Consider the following 10680-nt stretch of genomic DNA (forward strand, 5'->3'; position numbering starts at 1 on the left):
AAAGAATCTAGATTTTAAAACATAGTATCATTAGAAAGCAAAACAGTGTTATTGTAAAAAAATTTGGAGAAAAATAATATATAAAAGAACATAAGAATTACCTATGATCCCACTAAGAAATAAGCACTATGAATATTTTATTAGTTTTTCTTTGTATAGCTATAGTATTTATAATGAAATTTTAAAAAGTATAAGTTTTCCAAATTTAACTAAGTATTCTTTGTCTGACTACAATTGACCAGTCTTTGTGCCTCTAGATTGAGATGCCCAGGTGTACTCAGAAATGATTTAGCAAAACACTGTGACCCCCTGTGTGTATTTTGGTGTGTGTGCTTCCTCTCACTCATGTTACAGTTAACATGGTAATGTTTCTACATGTGCTATCTTCTGTTTTTCTTTCAGCCTTGCTTTAAAGCTGGACATCCTCACCACTCTGCCTGCCCCGACCTACTTAACACAAATAACCAACCCCGATAACCAAGCATCATCGGTGAGTGCTAACCTTTATCAAAACCCTTTCCTAGAAAAGATCTCTGATATCTTGGTATCGGGCAGGCATGGCGCAGTTGATAGCTGGAAGGAGGGAGTGGGGTAAGGCTAGAACCTCCCCTGGAGCTGGCTGTGAAAGTCAGGAAGGCACCTTGAAGGACAGACAGGGCTTCAGGTTCTTGGGAGAGTGTGCTCTGGCAAGTGTGTCATCTCAGGCAAAGCAGATCTAAACAATTGGCAGTTCTGGTAAACAGCAGGGTTAGAATGGATTAAGCATGCAGCTTGAGGTAGAGAGATGGAGTCATACTAACACCCTAGCATAGCAAGGAGGTGGAAATAGTAATCATTACCGTTTATTGAGTAAATACTGCTACCAATAATGGTCAACTCATAAAACTATAGTGAGTATTAAGATAATGTATATAAGCATTGTAACAGAAAGGCTGACACATGGAACATGCTTAACAAATACTTATTGAAGAATAATGCATGCCACTTATTGTTGTTAACTATCATTATTCAGCACTGGTGAACAGATGAGAGTGTCATTTAGGGTGGGGGAAGCGGGCTGCTTCCTTACATCTTTAAACACTGCCTGCTCATGGATTTCCTCCACCCCATGGTCTATCCACTTCATGGTGGATCCCAACCACACAGTAAATCTCCTGCTTCCAAGTGAGTGCTTTTTTGCATTTATTGCACACTAGGTAACCTGGGTTCTAATCCCCACTCCATCACAAACCAGCTATGTGTGAACTTGTGAAGTCAACTTTCCCCGCTAGAACTCAGTTTCCTCCTATCTAAAGTTGGGGATTTTTGCTAAAGTCTTTAAAGTCCCTTTCGATTCTGTGATTCTGTAGTGCTACTTCCACCCTCTCAAAGTTCAGCAGCAAGTGACCAGGGATCAGTGCCAGCCTGGTCTGCTACAGCAGGATATACGTAGACTCAATTTGTTTCTATCAAGCATTGCTATAAGGGTCTTAATATATTAACTCATTTAATTAAAAAAAAAAAACTTAAGGAAAAGGGATGTTGTTATCCTCATGTTATGGATGAGAAAATTAAGGCCCTTAGTGATTAACTTGGTCATGGCCAAAAAGCAAGGAAGAGACAAGCTGATACTAACACAGGCAGTCAATGCATCATATTAAAAGCATCCTGTCCTACAGGTTCCCATTTACACTTGGTGAAGGTATCCTAGATTAGGTATTATTTTGAATAGATAGTAAAGTCTTGTTTTTAAATAACCTGATAAAACAAGAGCAAAAACTTGGCCATACTATGGATAAGCTGCTTTAAAACACACATCTGCTGATACAGAATCTATGGTATTCATTTTGGGACTCTTTAAATATATTTAAATGGAGCAAATATTCAGGGTGTGTTGTTTTGTTATGCAACACCAAATCAAAGGAGGCATCTGGAAGGATCTGGAGCCTTTCAAATGTTACAACCTTCTACCATTTCTAGTTGAGCAGGTGTTATTATATACTTATGAGAAAATAGATGCAGTTCTTCAAGTGTTATGTTGATGAATTTATGAATTAATTTTTCAATTTAACCCGTGGGGAAAATTTCCTTTGTGAGCTAGAGAGTTTTAACAGTGTTAAGTCTCACTGACTTATATGACTGCTTTCTACCAAAGTCAGTGGCCACTTTGTCCTGTTAGGTTAGCCATTTCTTAGGACCCGGAGCTTTTCTCTACTCAAGAACTTATTGAAATAAATTGTGATGATTTCTTCTTCATCTCTGTACACAACTAGCTCTTTTTGAAGATCAAGACTATATATTTTTTTATCTCTGAATTCCTAGTACCTAGCCCAATGCATGACACATTGTAGGCGGACAATACAGAAAAAAAATTGAGCAGGACAGTAGAGATCCATGAAATTTTATTTATTTAGCAAATCTGTATCGTCCACCTACAATGTGTCATGCGTTGGGTTAGGTACTAGGAATTCAGAGATTTAAAAAAATATAGTCTTGATCTTCAAAAAGAGCTAGCTGTGTACAGAGATGAAGAAGAAATCATCACAACTTATTTCAATAAGTTCTTGAGTAGAGAAAAGCTCCGGGTCCTAAGAAATGGCTAACCTAACAGGACAAAGTGGCCACTGACTTTGGTAGAAAGCAGTCATATAAGTCAAGTCTTCCCAGGGATAGTGATGTTTGAGCTGGGTACTAGAAATAAAATAGGCCACAAAGGAAGGAAATGGTCTTGCAAGCAGGAAAAGTAATAGTGGTGACAAGAGTATGGCATGGTTGGGAAAGAACAAGTAGCTTGACACTACTGAAGTTTAGCTTCATCTGGGGTGTTGGAGAGGAATAAAAGATGTGGCTGGAGAAGGATGTAGCTGGGAAATCAAGAAGGCTATAAAGATATGTGCTCAGAAAAGGAGGCCTCTGAACAGCATGATCTGATACAAATTGTTCAAAAACAGCCCTGCACCCAGACTAGAGATGGAGGAGATCAGGGTATGGTGCAGGATACTGAGGGCCTGAACCAAGTGAGAATGGATCGATATGGTAGATTCAAAAGACATTTAGAGAATGGAATCAATGTGACTTCAAAATTGATTAGCTATTGTTGATTTTTAAAAAAATAAGACATCTAGGGTGACTTCAAAGTTTTTGGCTTGGCTGAATTTAGGGTGAATTTTAGTGCCAGACAGTAATATAAAAAGTACTGGTGGAGGCAGTAAATGATGAGTTCAGTTTTGAAAATGTTAGATGTGAGATGCCTGTGGAATGCAGAGTAGAAATGGTAAGTAGGCATTTGGATAGGAGTCTAGACTCAGGGAGAGGAACGGCAGGGCCTTTAATATGTTAGTGTTAAGTACATCCAAGGTGAACATACAGCAAGAGAGAAAGAGAGTAGAGAGCAGAATCTAACATATATAATGGGGCAGAGAAATAAAATAGAGAAGTAAGAGCAGCCAGAGATGTGGGAGAAAGATCAGAAGATCAGATGTGGCAGGAAGATCACTCAAGGTGATATGGAAACCAAAGGAGGGAATTTAGAGAAAAAGAGTTAGTATCATAATAGTGTCATAATTGCAGAGAGAGAGAGAGAGAGACAGAATAAAGTATAAAAATCAGCCTTTGGGTTTGTCTCCTGGGAAGCCTCTGATACATGAATGTAAGTAAGTTCAGGGCAAATGCCAGATTGCAGGGAGGTAGAAGAGAAAGGTGAAAAAAATGGAGCCGAGGAGTAGAGGTTTGTCTATGGAGAAGTGTGGCTGAGAGGCACAGGAGAGAAAGGGAAGTAGCCCAAGAGGGATGCAGCCACGAAAAGGGGTTTGTTTGTTTGCTTTTTTCAGGATACTCACACTTAAGCATGCTTACTAACGCAGCAGAGGGCTGAGAAGGCAGTGTCCTCCTGAAAGAGGAAAAAGGAAGGGAACAGACTCCAGTTGTAAGGATTGGTTTGCTTTGCCTTGGGGAGGCAGGATGCCCTTTTTACTGAAACAGACAGGAAAGAGGCAGAGGTGCTCTGGTTGTGTGAGGTTTTTAAGTAGAGGGCAGGGGAAGGGGAGGAAGGAAGTTGGTGGAGTTACCTGCTTTTAGGTTGAGAGTAAGAAGTGAGGTGGCAGAACTGGGGCTTGAGGAGAATGAAAAACTTTCAGAAGAGTCCCTGAGAGGAGTGGCCCGGGAAGCTGCCCATCCAGGTAGCACCAAGGGTCCAGCTGAGAGTGTGACCAAGAATTTTAGTGGCATTAATTGTGTGGCGTTTTCTCCAGAAGACTTTAGGAGTCCAGATGGGGGAGCAGATAAGGCAGTGGGTGGATTAATTAAGAGCTGGGGTTTTGTTGAATAGGCTGAGCAGAAAACCAAGGGAAAAATAGTAGCCATGGTGGTAGTCATTGTGATATTAACTACCCTTTATTAAGCACTTACGACTGTGCTTAATAATTATGCTTAAGGACTGAGGGGCCTGTGGGAACAGGTGAGTGATGGCTCACAGGAATGGTGACTGGGAGAAATGAGGGCGGGGACCAGCACCTAGAGGTCTTGACAGATGGGCTAACGAAAGCAGAGATGAAGAACGAAGGCTATTTTTTAGGGAGTTGGATACTGAAGTATAAAATTTGAGAGCCAGACCCTGTCTCAGGGACTGTAAGCTCCAGGATGTGAATCTGAGAGTCAGCGGTGAAGGAGGAGAAAGGTTTTCGGGTCACTTTTTGACTCACTTGAGTGAAAGAGGTCATCGAGTGAAGGTTCAGTTGTCCTCAAAGACACTGGAATTGGATGATGGGAGGATATGGGGTGAAAATGCATCTATAAATTGATAGCTCACTCAGGCTCTAAAATGTGAGCCTAGTCTGGAGGTAGAACTTGCAGTGAGCCATGATCACAATCACATCACTGCACTCCAGCCAGGGCAGCAGAACAAGACCCTGTCTAATGAATAAATAAATATGTAAATAAATAAATAAATAAATAAAATGTGAGACTGCTGTTGCAGAATATATGGTATCTTCTGTATCCCATGTATCAAATGCCCCAGAGCATTTCTCGTCCTACAAGTCTCTATCACACGTGCTTGATGAACATTCTGGTGAGAACACGTGCTTGGGAATAAGGTGATCAGAGGTCACTTTACTGAGTGAAAATATATTCAAGGGATGTGCCCCAAGAAGGCCCCACAGAGAGCTAGAAAGAGCAGAAGGCTAGAAGAAGAGCCTAACCTTATCTACATAATGGTGCGGGAGTCTGTATAGCACGGAATTAACACAGTAAGGGTGCTTCTAACAGCTGCTGAGCTGCCCTGGCAAGCTGTGCCTTCAGAAGCCTAAACCAAGTTTCTCATGTCCCAAGGAAGAGGGTAGGTTTAGAGTAACAGGAAATCTGGGCTCAAAGGGCTTCAAATGTTGCTTATTGAGTAACCTGCAATCTTCAGAAGTGTATGTCAAACCTAATACATTAATATCTCAAAAGAGATGTTACCACTTACAGTTTATTATCTTTCACAATAATTATTTGGGGCATGACCTCAGGGAAGAAAATTCCTTGGTAATGATATAGTTATCTTGGAAAATGATGACTGGCTGACCAGCAGTGTCCAAACGTTAATTAGAGCTGAAGTTATTGTGAAGAAATGCCAACTAAAAGGACACATGATGAGGTTCTAAAATTTTTTGTAGGAAAAAAAGGTCATTACGAATGGACAAGATTTTTGTTGGCAATTCTGCAGATATTTTGGGTGCATATCATGCACTGATGGAGAAAGCACCACAGTAACCAGATGTGCTGGGGTTAAGGTCAAAGTAGTGCTGGGTGAGCCAATGACACAATGCACTTTGAGGTGCAGTAGGAGCATATACAAAGACATGACAAAATTGAATAAGTACATTATGTGCAGATACAAATTACTAAATCCAAAATATGGAAATCCATAAGAACAAGAAATGAGTTAAGAGGTTATTTGCACACAGGTCAGGCCAAGTTTCCATTCCCCCTTCCCTGCCTTTTTTTTTTTTTTTATCTTTAAGCCAAAAGAATTATTAGACTGAAGTAAAAGCTACAGTTAACAGAGAAGCAATCAACACAAGAAAAATGAACCAACAGTAAGTGTTTCGATTGGTATTTCCTTCTCTGTTCACTGACTTTGCTGCACCCGCTTGTTCCTAGCACTGAGACTCAGTCCTCTCTTCTTTCACGCAGTTGGTTATTTCTATGCCAAATAAAAAGAAAGAAAAACTTTTATCTTCCAAAGCTGCATAGTTTTATTTACTATATAAATAGCAATATAGTTCTATTTAATAAATTACATTTGTTTTCTCAAAAAATGATGTAAGTATATTATATAATAATTTAAAATCTTATGTAAGAATATCATGTTATGTAGAAAGAAATGGAAGGGAAAAGACAATCTATCACTATAAGACAACAATCACTTTTAGAATATTTCTGAATTTATATCTATACCATTTTATGTAAATAGTTGTGTACATACAAGCTATTCAATCCTGAATCTGTTTTTCAATTGGTATTTTCTGTGCTGGTACTATCTTTTATCCTATCATGTTTTTGGGTACTGTATCGTTTGTTTAACCTCCCCCTTTTATGAGAATGATTGAAATTATTTGTTATTATAACTTTATGGTGAACATGTTTGCAAATTATTCCCTTACCTAGAATTATTTCCTCCTTAGGATGGATTCCCAGAAATGAAATTATTACATATAGCCATTGGCACATACTATGGTCCATTAATAGCCCTTGATCTAGATAACGTTTAAAGTCCCCCCCGCCCCTGAGTTCAGAAGTTCAGTGAAACAAGCAGAATGAACCTGTAGTATTCACGCTGAGACATTTCACCCTTTCTATCACTCTTATTTGAAAAAATATTGGCTATCTTCTGCATCCCTTCAATTATATAATAATTTACGAGGAAATATAATGGTTTATTAGACTATAGGTCTGATAAAGGTTTGATAAAATATTTCTCTGTCAAATATTTTGTACATCTATACTTAGGAAATTGAACAGATTGCACTATCAACTGAGCTCTGTAACCAAGGCCCAGTAAAGTTCAAAGATGCTGCACTGGCTAAGAAAATATCCACTTCTCAAATGCATTAGTGTAGCATGTATGAAACTTCAGCCATTTGCATGCCATCTTCATAATTTTTGCCAAATCTGCAGATTACCTGTAATATGTATTTAATCATTTCCTTAAAATCAATAATAAATTAGCTCAACTTCTTACTTAACACTTTCCTAAACAATAGTTTTCATTAAATTCTAGGTTTTATATGCAAACTATGTTTTTAATTTATATTAAGCTAGCAAATAACTCAAAAATTTTAAGTTTAGACATGTACTGCCTAAAATCAGTAGTATGTATACCATACTTAGGAAAAGTTGTGTTTATATTTATCTGATATTTAAGTCATAATCATCTCTTCTTTTCTTCAGACATAGAAGAATGATAGCACCAGATAATATTCTTAAAGTTTTTCAAGTTTGTCTATCCCACAGTTCTCTATAAATAAAGCATATTGCAACATTCTGCAAAAATAGTTGTCACTATCAATAACAAGAAACAAAGACTCCACCATATAGAGAGGCGACAAATACAATACGAAATACAAAAAAAACAAAAATATGGAATGTATTTTCACCAAAAGTTTAAATGCTCATTCCTTTAAGAGTTCTTCAATCTATAGGCATTTAAAATTTCAAGAAAGAGAATCATTTACAATGAACAGTTTATGCCAAAAAGCCATCATTCTCTGCAATAGATTAGAGAACAATAAAAGCAATTCATGCCTTGTGTTCGTGGGAAAGGGATCAGTAAAATTGTTTGGGATAGGAGGAGCCATGGGACTTCAGAAATATCTTAAAATGCACAGGAAAACTGCAGGCTCTAAATCCAAACCCAGATCACATGGCACTTGCTGGGAGGTATTGTTACAGCTTAACACATCAACCAAGCTCATCACAGTATTATTTTATATGATAATGCCTAATATCCATCATAATTTACACACGCCTTTTCTTTACAGCTTAAAATAGATTTTGAAAAGTTTACAGTAATTATTGGCTTCCTACTCATGCAGATAGAGATGCTATACAATTTTGGTGTCTTCTTGGGGGAAGAATTTGAGGGATTCATCTCAGATTTAAAAGATCTTTGATATGGGGAATAAGTTATTTCTAAAATAATTTTAAGTATTTTGTTTCTCTTGAGGCTTGAGGTTGATAGGGTGAGAAGGAGGTGGGAAGAGAGAAGTAAATTATTTCGGTCAGCAGACAAAAACTGGACTTGACATTGGTCTAGAGTCTAGAGTGTATCCTAAGTGCATAAATTATACCCCAATTCAAATGGATATTGTTTCTTATAAGAGAATTAGTAGCGCAAAGTAAAAAGAAAGTAAAAGGGGGAGAGAGAGACACACACACAGAGAGAGACAGAAGTATATATTGCAAGCAGAGATGCCATTACATTGCGGCATAAAGTCCTCTGCTTCCTGATCCTGCCTCTGTTTGCACCCTCACCCATCCTCAAATCCCAAACAATCTTAAAGGTTTTAATTTGTGGCTTTCCAAAGTACTCTAAAGCACTAATTTCAAACACTAGAATTTTTTAATGAAAGGACTCTTCTAAATAGACATGCAAAGGAATTTAATTTTTCTAGATGCTTTATCTCTAAACAATGCTTCCACGCACTCAGAATTCCCGTCAATTCTCCCCATATCTGATGAGTAAGTCTCGTGCCCTATCTACCTGTTTCCTAGCAAAATTACTGATGCCGTCATAAAAGTGGTAGTTTCTATTATTACCCATGTATTCCAGGCACTAGTCATAGAGTTATTTTTTTCAAATAAATAATCCTAACAATCCTTTAATTAAACATCTCAATTAAGTGAAAGTAAGACCAGAAGCTTAATGATTTAAGAACCTTGTCATTAAAACCTTATGAAAAACTGGTTTGCTTTCTCCCCTTCATAATGACTACAGTTTACTGTAGTAGGTAATTCTTCCCTTCTCTCCCTCCTCTTCCCCACTCCACCCCCTTCACCCCACCAACTCACCCTCCCCTTTCTGGAAAGTTTCTATTACAGAAACAAGGTTCTTAGAGCTCTAAAGTTATTTAAATGTAGACAAGATCAGCAGATGGAAACCGAGTCAACACTTAAGAAAAATACTTCCTCATATACTATGCCATCTACTACGTTTTGTCATTTAAAAGATGATACTCACTTTTATCTTGAAGAGGAAAAATACTTTAAGACCAGCAAATCTAACTCGGAGCAGAGTGAATTCTGGTACAGCCTCTCTGAAATACACTGTTTCTCATAAATGGCATCAGTTTCAGGAAGTAGGAATTAAAAAAAAAAAAAAAAAAAACAAATCCTGTGACTGTCTCAGAATATGGTTGTGTAATTCAATTCCGGGACTTTCAGCAATCCTGCACCGTAAGACACACCCCTTTAGGAATTGCTTCAGCGAAAGGTATTCTGGGAACTATATTACTACAGAAAAGTTCCTTCTCCTAATGAAAGTGAAAGAAAAACTTATTATTTAGACTAAGAATGGAGAGTCCTCTTAGAGCCAAGAAGAGAGAATGTCAGTAAGAAACAATGAACGTGACATTGTTGAAATCTATTATCAAAAGACAGACGCACACTAAGGCTTCATTCTGTGCTCTGTCTTCGAAGTGAGCTTGCTATCACAGAGACATATGTATTATTAGGTTTATTTGAATTGGAAAATAAAGTTAGGACTTTTTGGATAGAATATCTGATTAGGCCAACTAGTTTGACAGTGAAGAGTGTCTTATTGAGTTACACAGTGGACATTGTCCTTCAGTGGAACAACTGAAATCTGCAACTCGAAATTTTGACCAAAAAAAAAAAAGTGCATAAGATTTCTAAACGTCAAAATATATGTTATTGGAAAAGCTATTGACATGAACAATATTTTAATTTTCTCAATCCTTTTCGAGCCTGCTGGGTTAAAGAAGTTTCCTCTAGAGTGAAGGAGTAACAGTTTTATTAATAGTAATTTGATAAATTTTGGTAAGGCCTTTGGTATACTTCCTAGAAAGTGACAGAGTGAAGGACTCCAAAAGCTGGGTCATAAATGCTTTGGCAAGTCAATAGTTTACAACAAAATAGGAGGAAATAATTGAATAGTCAGCTGCTAGATCACTTAAAACACTTTTTTTTGTTTGTGATAGATCGCTATGTAATGTTTAATATATGACCTTAGAAGTTTAAATAACCAAATGGCATTGCTATAACAAAATTCTATCTCTATCTATTTATGTAAACACAGTTTCTCTCCTCTTCCATGTGTATATTTTTGTGGAATGTTGTTTTGTTCTAACTACAAGTAATATTCATCCATGAACTAATTTTTTGAAACTCCACAAATCTTATTGAGAAATGCGTTTTGAATAAATTTTATCATTTAATATTCATCAAAACATATCATTTTTTGTCTTTTTCATCAATTATGAAGCAATACTTGTACAATTCAATCTTTAAGAAAGTTTAATAATTAGAGTCTATGGTCACAGAAAATATAAATGTTTAATTTCTTTTTTTCTTTTTTTTTTGAGATGGAGTTTCGCTCTTGTTGCCCAGGCTGGAGTGCAGTGGCACGATCTCGGCTCACTGCAGCCTCTGCCTTCTGGGTTCCAGCGATTCTCCTGCCTCAGCCTCCCAAGTAGCTGGTAT

At 37.4% G+C, this 10680-nt stretch overlaps 1 protein-coding gene across 5 annotated transcripts in view; it reads right to left on the minus strand.

The window, feature by feature from the left end:
- ALPK1 (alpha kinase 1) overlaps positions 1–9397 on the minus strand; it is a 145848-nt gene extending 136451 nt beyond the window's left edge. For all 5 annotated transcript variants that reach the window (XM_017881376.1, XM_017881377.1, XM_017881375.1 and 2 more), the window contains exon 1: positions 9200–9397. The gene's annotated coding sequence lies outside the window, so the exon portion shown is untranslated. The remainder of the gene's footprint in view (positions 1–9199) is intronic.
- Between the last annotated feature and the right edge of the window lie 1283 nt (positions 9398–10680).

The sequence above is a fragment of the Rhinopithecus bieti genome, unplaced genomic scaffold, assembly GCF_001698545.2.
Source record: "Rhinopithecus bieti isolate Rb0 unplaced genomic scaffold, ASM169854v2 scaffold_12077, whole genome shotgun sequence".
NCBI classification, from domain to species: Eukaryota; Metazoa; Chordata; class Mammalia; order Primates; family Cercopithecidae; genus Rhinopithecus; species Rhinopithecus bieti.